The sequence below is a fragment of the Triturus cristatus genome, chromosome 6, assembly GCF_964204655.1.
Source record: "Triturus cristatus chromosome 6, aTriCri1.1, whole genome shotgun sequence".
Lineage (NCBI taxonomy): Eukaryota > Metazoa > Chordata > Amphibia > Caudata > Salamandridae > Triturus > Triturus cristatus.
The window spans coordinates 1,331,751,293-1,331,767,580 of record NC_140589.1 but is presented as its reverse complement, the minus strand read 5'-3'; the positions used below and the strand labels follow the sequence as shown (position 1 = coordinate 1,331,767,580).

The 16,288-nt window shown below is 44.2% G+C and overlaps 1 protein-coding gene across 1 annotated transcript in view; it reads right to left on the bottom strand.

Annotated features, from left to right (window-relative positions):
* Positions 1-16,288, bottom strand: part of SCCPDH (saccharopine dehydrogenase (putative)) — a 168,697-nt gene that overhangs the window by 33,358 nt on the left and 119,051 nt on the right. The gene's annotated exons all lie outside the window — the stretch shown is intronic.

Genomic DNA, 16,288 nt, shown 5'->3' with positions numbered 1-16,288 from the left:
TGGAGTATTGTGCTTTTCTAAACCTGAAGTGTACTTGCCTGTGTAACCAATTTATGTCATGGCGTGTTTATCCAAATTGCAAACCTGCCTTAAGACCCTTAACGTGGCACTGTATGTGAGAAAAGGCAACATCTTTTCACTTTTTCAAGTAAACATTTGGAGTGATATTTGGCACTGCACACGCACGGGGTCTGGTTCCTGGTGCACATAGCCATGGTTGCAGCGCACAGAGACCCTCCACTGTTGCACACAGAGGAAAAAAATTAGATGGAACATTGCTTAGGAGCTCTAACTTCCTTGGTTAGATCTCTGCAGTTTCAATTCATCGATGAGACCTTCTATGGGCAATACAGAATTAACAGGTAAATTAAGCAAGGGGACTGGCTCTTCTAACACTTCTGGGCTCAGGTCTGGCCTTGTGGCAAGATCTAGTAATGCACCATTTTGATCATTCCGGGAGGGGATTGCTGTTGCTATGTGACTGAAACTATTAGTGTTGCTTTGACTGCCCCTATGCCTGTCCCCTTGCAAGGGGTGTCTTGACATAAAACTTTTAATGGAAATATACCCTTGCCCTGCTGTTAGTTTATCCCTGGGTGGGCTTACCCCAGTTGTTTTCACCTTTGCCCGCTGGACGTGCTTGGATAGGGATCTGATCCTTGGGGAGCGACCTTTGTTGTGCATGAAAAGGGCGTATTAGTGTTTCCACTTCCTCAATCAAGTTATTGATTTCCACCAGGGTGCTCTTACCCTTTTCCCCCCACTTTCTTTTTGGGTCTTGATGATCCCTGGGCTTGGTCTATTGCCTTGCGTTTCCCCATTGAAAGATTACCCAAATAAAATAACTAAATCAAGTGGGCTAACAGGGTAATACCCCACCACGTTATTAGGTGATCACCAAACTAAGACAAATAAATGAGTTAATAGTGAATCCCTTGAATAGTGTCAAACGATGGGGTCACTAGAGGCGTTTGGTTGAAGAAAGATATAACAGTTCCTTAGGTCTGAGGTAAAGCCAAGAGAGTGGGGCCCAGCCAGGCCTCCTCTGGTCAATGACGGGCGAAGATCAGATTACGCAAACACAAGGAGATGATGGACGGAGTGCTGAAACTTTTCAGGCACTCACTCCCAGTCACAGATCTGGGTTGAATACATCATCGTTCTTTAGCTCCCTTCGCCACCCCAGTTCAGAGCCAGCCATATGCATATCTGTATTGATCCTGTTCCTCATGGAAACAGTCCAGCACGCACTGCCAAGCCAGGTTTTCCCTAGACCGGAAACAAGCATCCTGGGACCAATTTCGGGGTAACACCCCTCATCAGCCAGGCTAGCTTGAATCCAGTCACAAAGTGAGCAATAGTACCCACGTCTGGGCAGACCCTGCCAACTTAGGGCGAACAAAGCAAACACAAAGATGATGGAAGGTGCGTTGAAACTTTTCAGACACTCACCCCCAGTCACAGACCGGTGTTGAATCCATCATCTTTAGCTCACTACACCACCCCAGTTCTGTTGTGTAGTTCCTATAAATCTATATAGGATCTGCGCGTTTAGACAACAGAAACTGTGGGATTGGTGTCCAGACTGATTCCAGACACCCCCACCGGGTATGTTCGCCTGTATACCAGCTAGCTCAGAGTGCCACTGTAAACTCCTCTTACCAAGGAGAGAATAGTTTCTGGCAACTATCGAACATGACAACCCAGTACCTTCAGGGATCGTGGAAACAGTACAGTACTTTTCACTCAGTTACTCGTGCTCACTTTGTCTCAAAGAGATGCACAGAATAACGGTGGGGACGTTTTCAATAAGCAATCATTGAACCAGCATCATTCTAGTGTAAAATATGTGTGCTGAAACAACCATAAGACAGAAACAGATATAAACGATTATTAGCACCAATACAGTAAATGAATGGTAGATTTCTACCATCGTGCTAAAACAATGAATATATGTGGGCATATGAATACATTACAGTAATAATGCGTACTCCTACGATGCAGACCCTAACCAGATGTACCTAGCATGTATTTATGTATGTGTATAGCCGAGAATCCCCCTAGGATATAAGCAACCCCATTACCTGGTGTGAGAGAATAAAGGACCCCGTCTTGGTCTCGAGAGGGACACCCCGTGAGGGAAGTCAGACCACTGCGTGCTGGGATGTCTGCGTGCAGGAACTTCAGCGTCTCACGTCAGTGTGTCAGCATGGAAGTCTTTGTCCTCTGCCCGCCCCAGCAAAGATATGGTGTTTAAATACCCAAAAGGTACCCTCAGGAGTTCTACCTTGCTGTGTCATGTCAGCAGAGGATGACAAAAGGGATGACACTTATACATAGTTACTATGCAGAAGATGGTAATCCTGCTATGATTCGGAGAATCCTCACGCATACTAAATGAGGCTAGTTTTCTGGGAAAACCTCCCAACATTTACGCAGCACCATACTAGGTAAAAGGTCAGCACCAAGCCAGTTATGTAGTACAATGGCAATGTAAATGTAGCAGAAAGGTTGGGCGACTGCCCAGGCCTATATTGGGGGTACATTATAAATCACAACACCTACTCCTCATCCGACCAGAAGACATACTAAAAAAAGGGAATGTCCTTCAAATCAATCATAAAAACATTGTTAAAATGTTCACAATAAAAAAAATATATAAAGTTCATAAAAGAAAATGCCTTAAAAAACTCTATAAATCCTTTAAAAGGCTCTATAATCCCTTTAAATATGCCCATGTATATGGTCTGAGCAGTTGAGTGTCTGAAAACCATAGTGCTCAGCAAGAGCAAAGAAGGAGGAGAAGAGAGAAACTATTTTTGTTTAAAATTCCAATTTCGGTTGTTTTGAAAAAAGGCTGAATTCTTCCCAGCACACGGAGAGCCAAATTGTTATGTGTCACTGCTGCTTGCCTTCGCAGACGACGGTCCCTGTAACACCTCACAGATCAGGTCGATCGAACAAATATGATCTTCAGTTCCCACAGCCAATGCTGGGGAAGCATTCAAAACATCCATAGCCTGTGTGCCTGTAGTAGAGCCGGTAACCAATCCAACAGGGGCAGAAGCATCCCGTGGTGGCTCTAAGAATTCAGACATCAGCATGGGAATACCCTTAGGGCACTGCACTACGTGGGCCTTTAACAGGTCCAGCAATACATGCGCATTTAGTAGCCCAACCAATGGAAGTGTTTGACAGAGATCCAACACGCATTCTTGTTCGCAATGCAAGCAGCGGAAAACAGGCAAAACAGTCAATCCAGACTAGTCGGATAAGATAGGAACCAAGATTCGCTTGGCTCCCGAAGTCAAGGCGTGCCCAGATGGAGTACCATGCGAACAAGGTAACGTCGCTCCAAGAGTATTTTTTCCATCTCCTCGGTGACTGGGACGTCCATTGCGTAGCAGAAAAATTCAAATCAGGATTCCCACTACCAGTAGCAGGATTAGTGGAAGCCCTCCAAAAATGCTTCAAAATACTGAGTGTATAAAAGATGGAATCACTCCGAAGACTGTCTGAAAGGTGCTTAAAAGTCCAGAACCTATGTTCTTAAATAGGTGTACTATACTCTTCATATCAGACATCTTACAGATACGCTGTACCAATTTCTACGAAATGGAAAGGGCAGTTAGTTGGACCAGTGCCTGCATCTCAGCTGAGGACCTTGCAACTTGAAGATCAAAAGCTTCTCGGGCTGAGGTTAAGGGTACATCCTTCTGTAAAAAAATGGCTTTCATTCGGCTCAGAGTATCAAACTGTACAAAGGAAGCATTTAATGAAGTCCATAAGAGCGCCTCTCTGACTGTGTGGGTCGGTGGAAACAATACTTGCATACAACAAGTAACCCTGGAACTTACTGTGACTAGCTATGCAATGCCTGGAAGCATCCCACAACATTGTTCATTCATCATTAAGTAACTCCCATTTGAGAGCAGCTTCAACACAATATTAATCACAGCAGCTGGGGAACCCTTTAAAGGACAGGATAAATTTGCAACAGAACCGTTGCAAGCCCCTTGAAGCATAATATCCTGGCAAAGTAGAGACCCACTCAATGAAGTCTCGCAGTCTTTACCGCTGAGAAACACTTCAGTGTCCCCATTCCTGCATCTAAACCTATACAGTAATTCCCAAGAATCATGGATGAAGTTCTTACCCATTGCTTCAAATCTGCCTACCTGGTGGTTTTTAGGCAGTATTGAAATTGGAAAGTTGTTACTGGCAATGTTATATGAATTACCCATTCTGTGGACGGTGACTCGGCCATGGTGAAAGGTAATTGGTCGAAATTTCTCAATATGTAGCTTTGTATATTTTGGATCTCTATGCATTATTCTCGTCTGTCTCTCTGATAGATTACATGCGGAGAATAGAGACATACTGTTAATATATCGTCAGGGCACTTGACCAGAGCGCAATGATTGTAGTGTTCAGCTTAATAATAGAATGGATCGTAACTGTGACTGTCGGTGTTGTAACATGAACAGATTCTGCTCCATTACATCTATAGCAGAAGATACAATGTTGTCCAGTGAATAAATCCTGGATGTCATTGTGGTCATACCATTGTCAAACACAGCCAAAGCCTTTTCTAAGTTAACTCAGTCAATTTCACGCAACCTCTCTGCAGCTTCCTGTTGAGAGATTTTCCAAACTTCGTTTTAAATGGCGGATAAAAAGCATTTACGACGTGGCTTTCGGGGACCTAGCAAGAAATTCCTAAGATCAATGTTATCTGAAAGTAAGAAGAAATGTTGTTTCACCTGTGACAGTGTAGAGGTTCTTAGCCAATCTAGGCATAACTTCCCAACACTGCATGAAGTCACCACCCCTAGACGTTCTCCTTGTATATAGCGTAAGGCGTGCCTATGGATACTAAACCCTTTGGCGGTCCCCCTAAATCTTGACTGACACCTAACTACTTATGTCAATAGGCCAAATCAACCATCCCATCCAAATGGGGCCTGTTGAATTGTATGAAACGCCATGCATGATGTCATCTAGTGTACCCTCACCATTTTATGTATAGATTTGCCATCCCTTCAAGTGTGAAACAGAGGGAATACGAGGTGTGTTCAAGTCCTTAATCTTGGCTAACCCTAACAGGAAGTCTGTTCCACAGTGTCAAACAGGAAGAAAATTAGTTGTGGTAAGAGGCATGTTCTAAATAGTGCCTCAGTTCCCTGAACCTGCCATTCCTTAGTACCCCAGACTGACTTTATTTCTATAGTGTCTTACTATAAGGCGAAACCCTTGTGAGGCTGTTTAGCAATTAAGGATGCAGAATATATCTATTTTGTGTTAGTAAGCATACTTTTCTTTGTAATTGTAGATGCAAGCTTATAATATTATGAGCGTGGATCAGATGTATTGAACCCAAAAAAATAAGCAAACATTTGTGCAAATGTTTGTGTACTACCTTTTGGTGGTGTTGGGCAATGTTCCCATCGGTGGTATGTGAAAATATTACGTAGTGAACTTGTTTTATGCAAAAAATGATGAACATAGTGCTGGTAACAATACAGGGTGTCAAAATCAGATGAATCAAACATTTCATTTTTCGAAAATGCTGCGGACAGTTCTAAATCAGACAGCATACTATTTACAGTTTCAAAATTCTAATCGTCAGAGTATGTACTGGAGTTGATGATATCATTTAGATACATTTTAAATACATGTGGTATTTTAAAAAATTCAGTGGGACCAAATACATCATATGAAACCCTGTCCCAAACTATTGCGTCAGGAACTAGAACTGCTGTAATGTTCACATAAGACAGGTCTCTTTGTTCACAATGAGATGAAGTATCAATCAGGGAATTATAAGCGTGCTACTCGCCCGTGAGGGTCTCAAGGCCCTGGGGGGGGTGGGTAGTAAACAACCCCGTTCAGCCGAAGAGCCAGGTTTTGAGAGTCTTCCTGAAGGTGTTCAGGGAGGGAGCGCGTCTGATGTCTGCCGGTAGCTCGTTTCAGGTCTTGGCTGCAAAGTGAGAGAACGATCTTCCGCCTGCTCTGGCTCTGTGGATGTGCGGGGTTTCAGCCAGAGTGAGGTTGGACGATCGCAGGTTTCTTTTGGGTACGTGGAAGTTTATTTGGTCGTTGAGGTATTTGGGTCCGTTGTTGTGTATCTATTTGTAGGCGTGGGTGAGGATTTTGTAGGTGACTCTTCTCCACGGGGAGCCAGTGGAGTCTCCGCAGGTGTTGGCTGATGTGTTCGTGCCGGGGGATGCCGAGGATGAGTCTGGCTGCGGTGTTCTGTATATTTTGGAGTTTGCGTAGTAGGGACTTGCTGGTGCCGGCATAGAGTGCATTGCCATAGTCCAGTCTGCTGGTGATGAGTGCGTGGGTGACTGTCTTCCTCGAATCGGGGGGGAAGTAGTTGAATGTCTTGCAGAAGATGCGGAGGGTGTTGACGCAGCTGGAGGTGACAGCGTTGACCTGTCAGTCCATGGCGAGTGATGAATCTAGTACGATGCAGAGGTTTTTCGCGTGGTCTGTGGGGGTAGGGAGTCTTCCAAGGGCGGTGGGCCACCAGGTGTTGTCCCATGCAGAAGGGGTGGTTCCTCTTTCCCTCACTTCGTTTTCCCGCCGGTTCTCCCGTCCAAATTGAGGGGTAGAACCAGTGGGGACCAATTGCTGAAAGCAGCAAACGGTCTGGGGAGGCTCAAAAAGGCGGCATGCCTTTGAAGCTTCCCCTTCGTGAACCCTGCCCATCCTGGGGGAGGAGGCTTGGCACCTCGTCCCAGGATGTGCATTGTTTCAGGCCCCCCGAGAGCAGCAGACTCTCGACCCAGGGGTCCAGAAACATGTTTGTTGGTGGCAGCCTAAGCAGCCACTCAGTCAGGGCACTAGAAGTTGGACGAGTTTCAGGGTGCATCTCTAAGAAGCCGTCTGTCGTGCATTTTGCATTAAATTCCACACTGGCCTCAGTGTGGGTTTAATGTGCTGAGAAGTTTGATACCAAACTTCCCAGTTTTCAGTGTAGCCATTATGGTGCTGTGGAGTTCGTAAAGACAAACTCCCAGCACAGTATACTCTTAATGGCAGCACTGTACTTACAATACCCAGGAATGGACCTGAGCACTGTAAGGGTACAGGGCTCATGCACCTGTACCCTCACCACTGGCATAGTGCACCCAGCTAGAGGGGTGACGGATCTATGCCAGGGCAGTGGTTTGTATGCATGGCACACAGGGATGTGTGCCATGTCGACTCTTCACTTTTGTTCTGCACCAAGACACGCAGCCTGCAAAGGCAGTGTGCGAGTGAAAAGGTACAGGGCCTCGAAGGGCGGTACAATACGTGCTGCAGCCCTTAAGGGCCTTCCCTGGTCACAGGGCCCTGGGTACCTGTGGTACCATTTATCAGGGGCCTACCTGTGGCCAGGGATGCCAATTGGGTTTAGGCTTCAATGCAATTTTAGCGAAGGATCATACGCGCTGGGTATCTGATAAGCAGGAGCCCAGGGAACACTCAGTCAAAGAACATCAGGAATTCAGCAAAAAATGGGGGCATACCATGCAGAAAGAGGGTACTTTCTCACGATTCCTCTCTGGAAGTTGAGTTTTGCGGTGTTGGAGTCCTTGGTGAGGGAGAGGATGAGCTGGGTGTCATCGGCGTAGGATACGATGTTCAGGCCGTGTTGTCGGACAACGGCTACGAGAGGGGCCATGTAGATGTTGAAAAGGATCTGGCTCAGAGATGACCCCTGTGGGACTCCGCAGGTGATTTCCGTGGGGGCGGAGAGGAAGGGCAGCAGTCTGATTCTTTGGCTTCTTCCGGTGAGGAACAAGTGGATCCAGTCCAGGGCAGTTCCTTGTATGCCGGCGTCGTGTAGTCTGGTGACTAGTGTGCGGTGAGAGACGGTGTCGAAGGCTGCAGACAGGTCAAGGAGGATGAGAGCTGCGGAGTGGCCTTGGTCCAGGAGGGTGTGGATGTTGTCTGTGGCGGCGAGTAGGGCAGTCTCGGTGCTGTGGTTGCTTCGAAATCCAGATTGGGACGGGTCGAGGACGGTGTGCTCTTCGATGAATCGTGTCAGTTCTCTGTTGACTGTTTTCTCTGCCACTTTGGCTGCAAAGGGGAAGAGCGAGATGGGCTGGTAGTTTTTGAGGTCGGTGGGGTCGGCCGTGGGCTTTTTGAGCAGGGGCCTGACTTCAGCGAGCTTCCAGTCGTCTGGGAAGGTGCCTGTTTTGAAGGTGGTGATGGTGCGCTGCAGTTCCGGTGCAATGGGGTCTGCGGCTCTGTGGTAAATGTGCGGGGGGCAGGGGTCGGTGGGGCCCCCCCCAAGTGGATACCTTTCATGGTTGTGGCAGTGTCCTCAGTCGTGATTGGTGTCCAGTTGGAGATGGTGAGCTGACTGGTGTCTTGGGGGGGAGGGGGGTTGCTGTGATGTCTTGCGGGTGGTAGACGAAGTTGACGTAGAGTGTTTTGATCTTGAGGTGGAAGTAGGTTCTAAGCTTGTCGCAGAGGTCTTGGGACAGGGTGATGTCTGTGGCTTCGCTGCGTGGGTTGGTGAATTCCTGAATGACACTGAAGAGTTCATTACAGTTGGTGAGGATTTTGTTGTGGATGAAGTTCCTTTTGGTTGTTCTGATTTGGTTGTGGTAGTCCGTCATGGCGTCCTTGTAGGTGGAGTAGTTATCGGTTGTCTTGGTGTTCCGCCAGTTCTTTTCCAAGTGCCTGCAGGTGTGCCTGATTTGTTGGAGGTAGGTGGTGAACCAGTACCTAGTTCACATGTGATACTGCGGAGCGTTCTGGGAGATAGTGTCCATTCATGAGGAAGAAAAAAACAGTCGCTAACCCTATCTAGAAAAGTAGGAACAGTATTCCAGTTGCTATCCACAGCTGTAGCCATGGTGAGACTAGGTATGTCTTTTTCAGCCAAAGGTAGAAATCAGGAAGTTGCTCGTTGCGGGAAACTAGAGCCAGCGGTGACTTAGGTTCAAAAAGTGTTGAAATCGAAGAAGTAGCTAGATGCAGTTTGATCTCTCTTTGGTAGCTCAGCAGGTTTTGTTGAACTTGCACGAGTCTTCTGTAGAGGAATATTGATGTAGATGTTGGTGGTAGGCCAAATTGATATCTGCATTTCATTTGTGTTTTGATGATGTTCAATTTCAATAGGAACAAGTTCCATTTCATTGTTGGTAATTTAATTACTACGTATAGAAGACTCTTCAAATGTTATCAGTCTTTCTATCTGAGCCTCCTGTATGGTAGCGAGAGGAGATTAGCGGCTACCCAGGAGTCCATGTAGCCGGCTATTTAGTATCAGATCAATGGAGACAAATCTCTTTTCTTTCTTGCCGGCAAGAGGCAGAAGAAGTACTGTTCTTGTTCCTTCGACAGCCAGGACAGGTACAGGCGTTCTGTATGATGGCCCAGTTTCTTTCTAGTCCACAATCTTTTCTCTGATCAGATCCCCAACGTTGGGGATCAGATTGTAAGGGGCCGCAGTGGTCCGAAAAGACACAAGCGAGAGGTCTGCCTGATATTGGTAGTGGTGTATGCGCTGAACGTACTACGGTCGAACCCTTTATCTGCTGACCGAAGTCGCGCCTAAGGACAAATGCTTTTGTCTGTTTTGTTAAACCCCGCCACCAATAGTTTGTTTCAGTAGAAGAACTGTAGCGGTAATCTCTGCGTGTGAAGAACCCAGACCCTTGTGGGCATCTAGAATTAAACCTAATCTGCAGTCCATGTTCAGTATTACTCTATCCCCCACTCCTGGAATTTGAGCATATGGAAAATGTTGTGCATCTAACTTGTAGAAGTACTTGAGTGGAAAAGCCTTTTGGCACGGCAGAGCGGTTTTTGCGTGAAGCAATGACACCTACCATGATCTGTCCGTCTATTCTCGTGCTAGAACAAGTGATTGCAGTTACGGCAGCAGTTCGCACTGCCGCCTTGGCGGCTTTATCAGCCAATGAATTCCCTTCAACGTGAACACCATCACATTGATGGCTCAGAGTGTGTATCACGTGAGCTCTTGGCAAGTATTTTTTCAGCTCTGCCACTTGTTCCCAAAGCAATTTGTGCTTTATTGTGCAACCTTTTGAGTCTTTAAACCCATTCTGACCCCAGTAGTGAAGATATTAATTGCTCAAGACTGGACACAGTAAAATGAATCGCACACTATAAGTATGGGAAATTCTGCATAATTTAGTGCCAGTAATAGGGCTTTTAATTCTGCCAGCTGTGCCGTGCAGTCTCCTAGAGACTGTGTCTTCGTACTGCTAGGATGGAACTTGCCATCCTGCATACGTCCTTTTACAATTGCACAAGCTTCGCTGTATTGTTGTTTACTTCCTGTCAGGCTGAGCAGAACCATCAGTGTAAATAATGTATTCATACTGATCTAAAGGTATTATTACATTCGGGAGAGGATATTCTTGTTCGTATTGCAGGAATGCTCGTGTTTTTAACGTGGAATCAAATTTCTAGTCTACATCTGGTGCAGAGAGAATTAGCCCATTGTATCTATTGTGCTATTGTGGATGCAGTGCTTTTGCGCTTGGAACGCTAGCTTTTGTAACCGCTTTCAAGGCTGGTACTGGAGTTACGTCATTTTTTTGTTTCCCCTGAGCCAGTGCTCTCTCTCTCTCACTATGGCAGTCTGTACTGGTGTCAGAATTTTCTCTATATCAGCAAAGCGTATTTCAGCAGTTGTGTACAAGTGTGATTTGTATGCGTTTTGCCTTCATTGCAAGTTAGGTAAGTGTACCCGGATGGACCCGCGATTACACGGATCACCAGATTTGTGGCATTTACACATGTGTTTAGATGTTTGGATGCGGTCATATCAACTTGAAAGGAACAAAGGATATTTGTGTGTTCCTGTGTTTAATGTCGAACTGAAAAATCAGGTCTCAATAAATTGTATAAAGGTTTCACTTTTTCTGCGTAATCTAAAATGTAGGTTCTTCCAAAATGTAGGAATCTCAATATGGATTGAAACTTTTTCAGAGTTTTTGGAGGTTGGAGCAGCGTGCACTTTTCTAAAAAGTTAGCTGCTAGGCTTTTTCCTTCACTTGATAACTCTTATCTCAAGAATAGGACATTGAGGTGGGCTTTTTTTTTTATTTTTTAAAGTTGAATTTGTAGCCCTCACACAAATCCAAAAATTATGTTGCTCACCCTGTTCAAATGATCCAATAAATCATCATCCGTCAGATAAATATCATCCACATAGGACAATGCCGGCTCATCAAAGGTTTGCATCAACTCTGTTACCCTTGCTTAGAACACCCGGGGCTATTCTTATACACTTAGGGCAGTCAACAGAATTGACGCTGAGAGTCATGGGCTGAAAATGCTGTCAAATGTCTGCTTTCAGGCTCTATATTTTGGCAGAAAAATCTATTTGAGATATCTAGTGTTGTTTTGTATTTTTCCCCCCACAATGACGGTAGTCAGTAGGAATTGTCAGGCTTCATTATGGGAAACAAATGATTCTTCATTGAAGAGGTGCAATTCTCTATTACACCTTGGTATTCAAGTTGATCTAAGATATCCCTGACTAGTGTTTTCGCTTCTTGTTTTATTTTGTACGGTCTCTGTGGATTTAGAGTTATTTTTACAGGGATAACATGGTGAGGAGATTCAGAAACCCACCCTACATGGTTGCGATACAATGCAGGAACATGGGCTACCGCACACTCCAGCTTGAATGACTGTTGTAGAGAATTGGGAACGAGGTCAAAGAAAGATGGTTAAATTACTGTTTCTACCTTTGGGCAATCCATAACTATTTCAGGTTGACAAATGTTTTCAGCCAAAAGGATGTCATAGCCATAAGTCAGGTTCTCCCAAAAAAGACCATAAATCTTTCTGGGTTTGTACCCCTCCATTTGGAGTGTTATTTTGTACAATGGGCGTGGGACACTTACCCTAATATAAGGTGTCTACACTGTGATATATTCATTCAACGCAGCTGTCACCAGAAATTCCATCTGGTTCTGGCAAGGTATTGTTACTTCTGCTGCGCGGTCTAGCATTGTCAGAAACCATTCTCCGTTTAGATGTTGAGTCCTCAGTATCCTTGGTATTTCTTACTTTAAGGCCAGCTACCTTCTACTTTTTAAATTTAGGTTTTGATGTTGGTTTATCTTCTTTTTTGATATTCTAGTCCTAAGTACGATGTGCGTCTCTGGACTTTGTTCATTCTTCTGATTTGTGCTCTAACCGTCCTTCCCTCTCGGAGTTTTTTGATGAACCCTGAAAGGAACGAGGGGAACCTGTTTCTTAATGTTATCACGATTCCTATTGGTTGTCTCTCCTTTCGGAGGGTTCCTGCTGAGGAGGCCCAGCTCTTTATTGTGATCTATTCTCTCTATTCTTTTGTTGTTTATTATCCCATTTCTTTTTGAAAGAATCAGGTGCTTGTTTCGTGTTATCCTTTTCAGGACCACTCATGAGTTGAAGTTTTGTTGCTCTAGCTCCCAAATTACCTCTACCTAATTCGGCATATGTATCTTCAATAATTTTAGGCAATTCACACTCCTGTTGTACAGAAGTGAAATCCTTCAAGCGTTGGCATATTGCCACCACTACTGCCTCCCCTTTTATGTTTGCCAACATAATTGTGGATACCTGGGCAACATTTCATCCCTAAGTTCAGAGCAGGTTCTGCTCCATACTCATTTTGTATCTGTCTCAATACATATGGTATCACTGCTAATGAAGTCATACCATGAGTTCTAGTATCGATGGCAGGAAAAACTGTATCCCAAGAGGAACTATCCTTTATTGGGGGAGCTATACCCATTGGCAAGCAGATGGTCAGCATTCTGTGTTATTCTTGAGGGCCTGTATGTAGGAACACCACCTCTGTGTGATTTTCTGCGATATCCAGAATGGAATTAGCTCATGTTTAGTGGGCATTCTACCCATAACTGCGTTCAGTGTTTGTGGAGTTATTTTAGTTGCAGTTCCTTGTATTTGTCCTGCTGGTGTATCCCTTGTTGGTTGAAGTGTGAGTGTTCTCATAACGAACTGTTTCAGATTTCTGTACAGTTTTATTATTTCTTTGTGAAGTGGATATAAGTCTGCTATTGGCATGGTGTCAATGTCTGAATGCTCTGTGTAAGCTGCTAGGACCGGCCAAGTCGCTCCATCACTGCTGAGCAGACTAAATCTTACTTTATCTGTTGTATGTGGGAAGGAGACTCTAAACCAGTTTATGTGCTCCAGGTAGGTGAGCGGAACTTTAATGCCCTTATAGGGACAGTATTCCTCTGGTATTTCATCTTCGGTGCATGAATGAAATGTATTTGTGTGTGCATCTGCGGGTGGGAATATGACCCATGAATAGAATATCTCTGTCCTGTATGACTCGTGTGCCTCAATCACGAAGGTTTCTGGCCCACCTCTAGCAGAAACTCCAAATTCTGAAATGTTTATAGCACCTTCCTGTTCCCCTTACCCCGCTGCATTCGCACTTAATGCTGCAGCAGCGTTCTTTTCTTCAGACATTGTTGAGAGTTAAGGAAACAGATACGGTTTTATGCACAATAGATAACTATAATCCTTCAAGCTTGAATAAACCTACAGCCAATACATAGGATATGCCTACTCAGCTGCATTGGATCTTTGCCTTCCCCTCCAGATGTCTCTGGGTAGTAGGGGTCTTCTGAGAAAAGCACGACTGAACTACTCAGATTTCACTGATAAATAAGAACCAAAGCTACGTTGGCGGCACCATGTCGTGTAGTTCGTATATATCTATATAGGATCTGCGCACTTAGACAACAAACTGTGGGATTGAAGTCCAGACTGATTCAAGACGCCCCCATCGGGTATGTTCGCCTGTATACCAGCTAGCTCACAGTGCCACTGTAAACCTCTCCTACCAAGGAGAGAATAGTTTCTGGCAACTATCGAACATGACAACCCAGTCCCTTAGGGATCGTGGAAACAGTACAGTACTTTTCGCTCAGTCACTTGTGCTCACTTTGTCTCAGAGAGACACACAGAATAAACGGTGTAGACGTTTTCAATAAGCATTTAATTAACCTGCATCATTCCAGTGTAAAATGTGTACTGAAACAACCATAATATGCCTGGTGTTAGATGCCATGGAATTGCACAAGTACAGTGTTACCCTAGAGGGGGAGATAGACTATTTACTCTGAGAAGAACAGAGACACAATGGATTCTGAATTGAGAGCTGTGGAGATGGGTCTAAATACTGATAGGGAACTAAATGTGCCTCTGTCTGAATAATCCCTAGAACAGGCACGTCAGTGTTTACATCTGCTAGAAACACATGCTCAATGTATGATAGATTAGTTCTAGTAACATAAGTGCTGTGTGAAGAAAGAGGCTTCCATATCCATATTGCTTTGTCTGTGTTTTAATACTGTTTGTTTAGGTGCTTCTTGAGGGATCTCAACAATTCGAAACATGGCATTGACCTAAGCAGAACTCTATGAATACTACTGAGTCAGTGTACAGCATAAATTTTAATGTTAATTAGAAATTTGTAACAAATTGTAATATGCGTGGAATTATATGTATTATAAGTTCTACATGTCCTTATTTTAACTATTTTACCTTGGTGGATACGTTTCCTAGCAAATGGCCATTCCATATATGGTGTATGTGAATTGTAATGCCTTACCAGTATGCTTGTAACTAATTGTATATATTATAGCATATTGCAATTATTCTTACTCGAATTGCATGTATGTTTAGTAACTTTACCTTTTGTCTGTCCACACTCTTATTTTGTATGGGAATGTCTGTCTGCCACTATTTCTCACTTTGGATGCCCTTCCAAGATGGCCACCACATTACTACTGCTGTATAATGTCAGCATGTAGTATTATCGAGGTAAATGCAAAGTCCGTTTTCAATTGCGGTTATAAATATAGCGTATTGCAATAATTCTCACTCGAATTGCATGTACGTTTCGTAACGTTACCGTTTGTCTGTCCATATTATTATATCGCATGGGACTCTTTGTCTGCCACTCTTTCTCACTTTGGATGTCCTTCCAAGATGGCCACCGCTTTACTCCTGCTGTATAATTTCAGTAGGTAGTATTATTGAGCTAAATGCCAAGTTCGTTTTCTATTGCTGCTAAACCTTCTTTCTCGTGACTTCTCGCGTCATTTCCGGTTCCGGGTGAATTTTAAAAATGCAACAATGAAGCGATTGGTCATCGCAACGGTACAGGCGGGAGGAGACTGCTTTCACCAGAGGTCAGCGAAGCAATGAGGTTGGTGTATGGGATTTTTAAGAGTAAGCACAACGCGATATGCCCCTCCCGCCTCACACGCTGTTAGTTTTTTAACAGGCCACTATCTGTACCAAAAGCATGGTTGCTCCGTGTCTCTGAGCGTGCTGCGTGTGTATTAGCATGCAGCACTCACTGTTATGAGCACAGTTTTGAGGATATTTTGTAGCAAGCGGAACGCGTTGTGCGACTTTCTCGTAACATGCTGTTCACTCAAAAATGGGCAATAATTTGTGCTTTGCTGCTCTCTTCTAACATGCAGTTTACTCTAAAATAGGCAACAATGTGTATTAAGAGCACAGCTGCTCTTGTCTCTTGGCACATGCTGCAAGTTTATTAACATGCCCTTCTCGCCTAACATGCGGTTTGTTTTGAAATAGGCAACTATCTGTACCAAGAGCACAGTTGTTCCGTGTCTCTGAGCGTGCTGCGTGTTTATTAACATGTAGCACTCAATGTGATAAGTACACCTGTGCTAATTATGTTTAAAGATATTTTGGAGCAAGCGTAACCCATTGTGCCACCTGCTCATAATAGGCTGTTAATTTGTGCTGTGCCGCTTTCTTCTAACATGCAGTTCATTCTTAAATAGGCAACAATTTGTATTAAGAGCACAGCAGCTCTTGTTTCTCGGCACATGCTGCATGTTTATTAACATCCAGCACTCTGTTGTGAGCACATTCATATTTAATATTAGGAAAGTTACTGGAGAATTACATTACAAGTCTGTTACTTTGTCCTGAATGACATATGTTTCTGAGCGTGCTGCTTGTCAGCACTACAGATCAAGGGCACATTTGTTTAAAATATTGGAAAATTACCTGATTAAAAGCATAGATGTCAGTTGCACTTTTCGGAACAACAATTGGTTTGTTTACAGGGACTTATCATAGCTCCCTAGATGCCACATTAAATCGTCATCGATACTTTCTAAAAAGAATACTTTGACATGTAAGTCAAGACGTGCATCAATTATTCATACAAGTTTAAACCCGTACGTTATTATTTGAAAATCTTATATGTAATTGCGGGTCTACGGTTTACATACCTGAT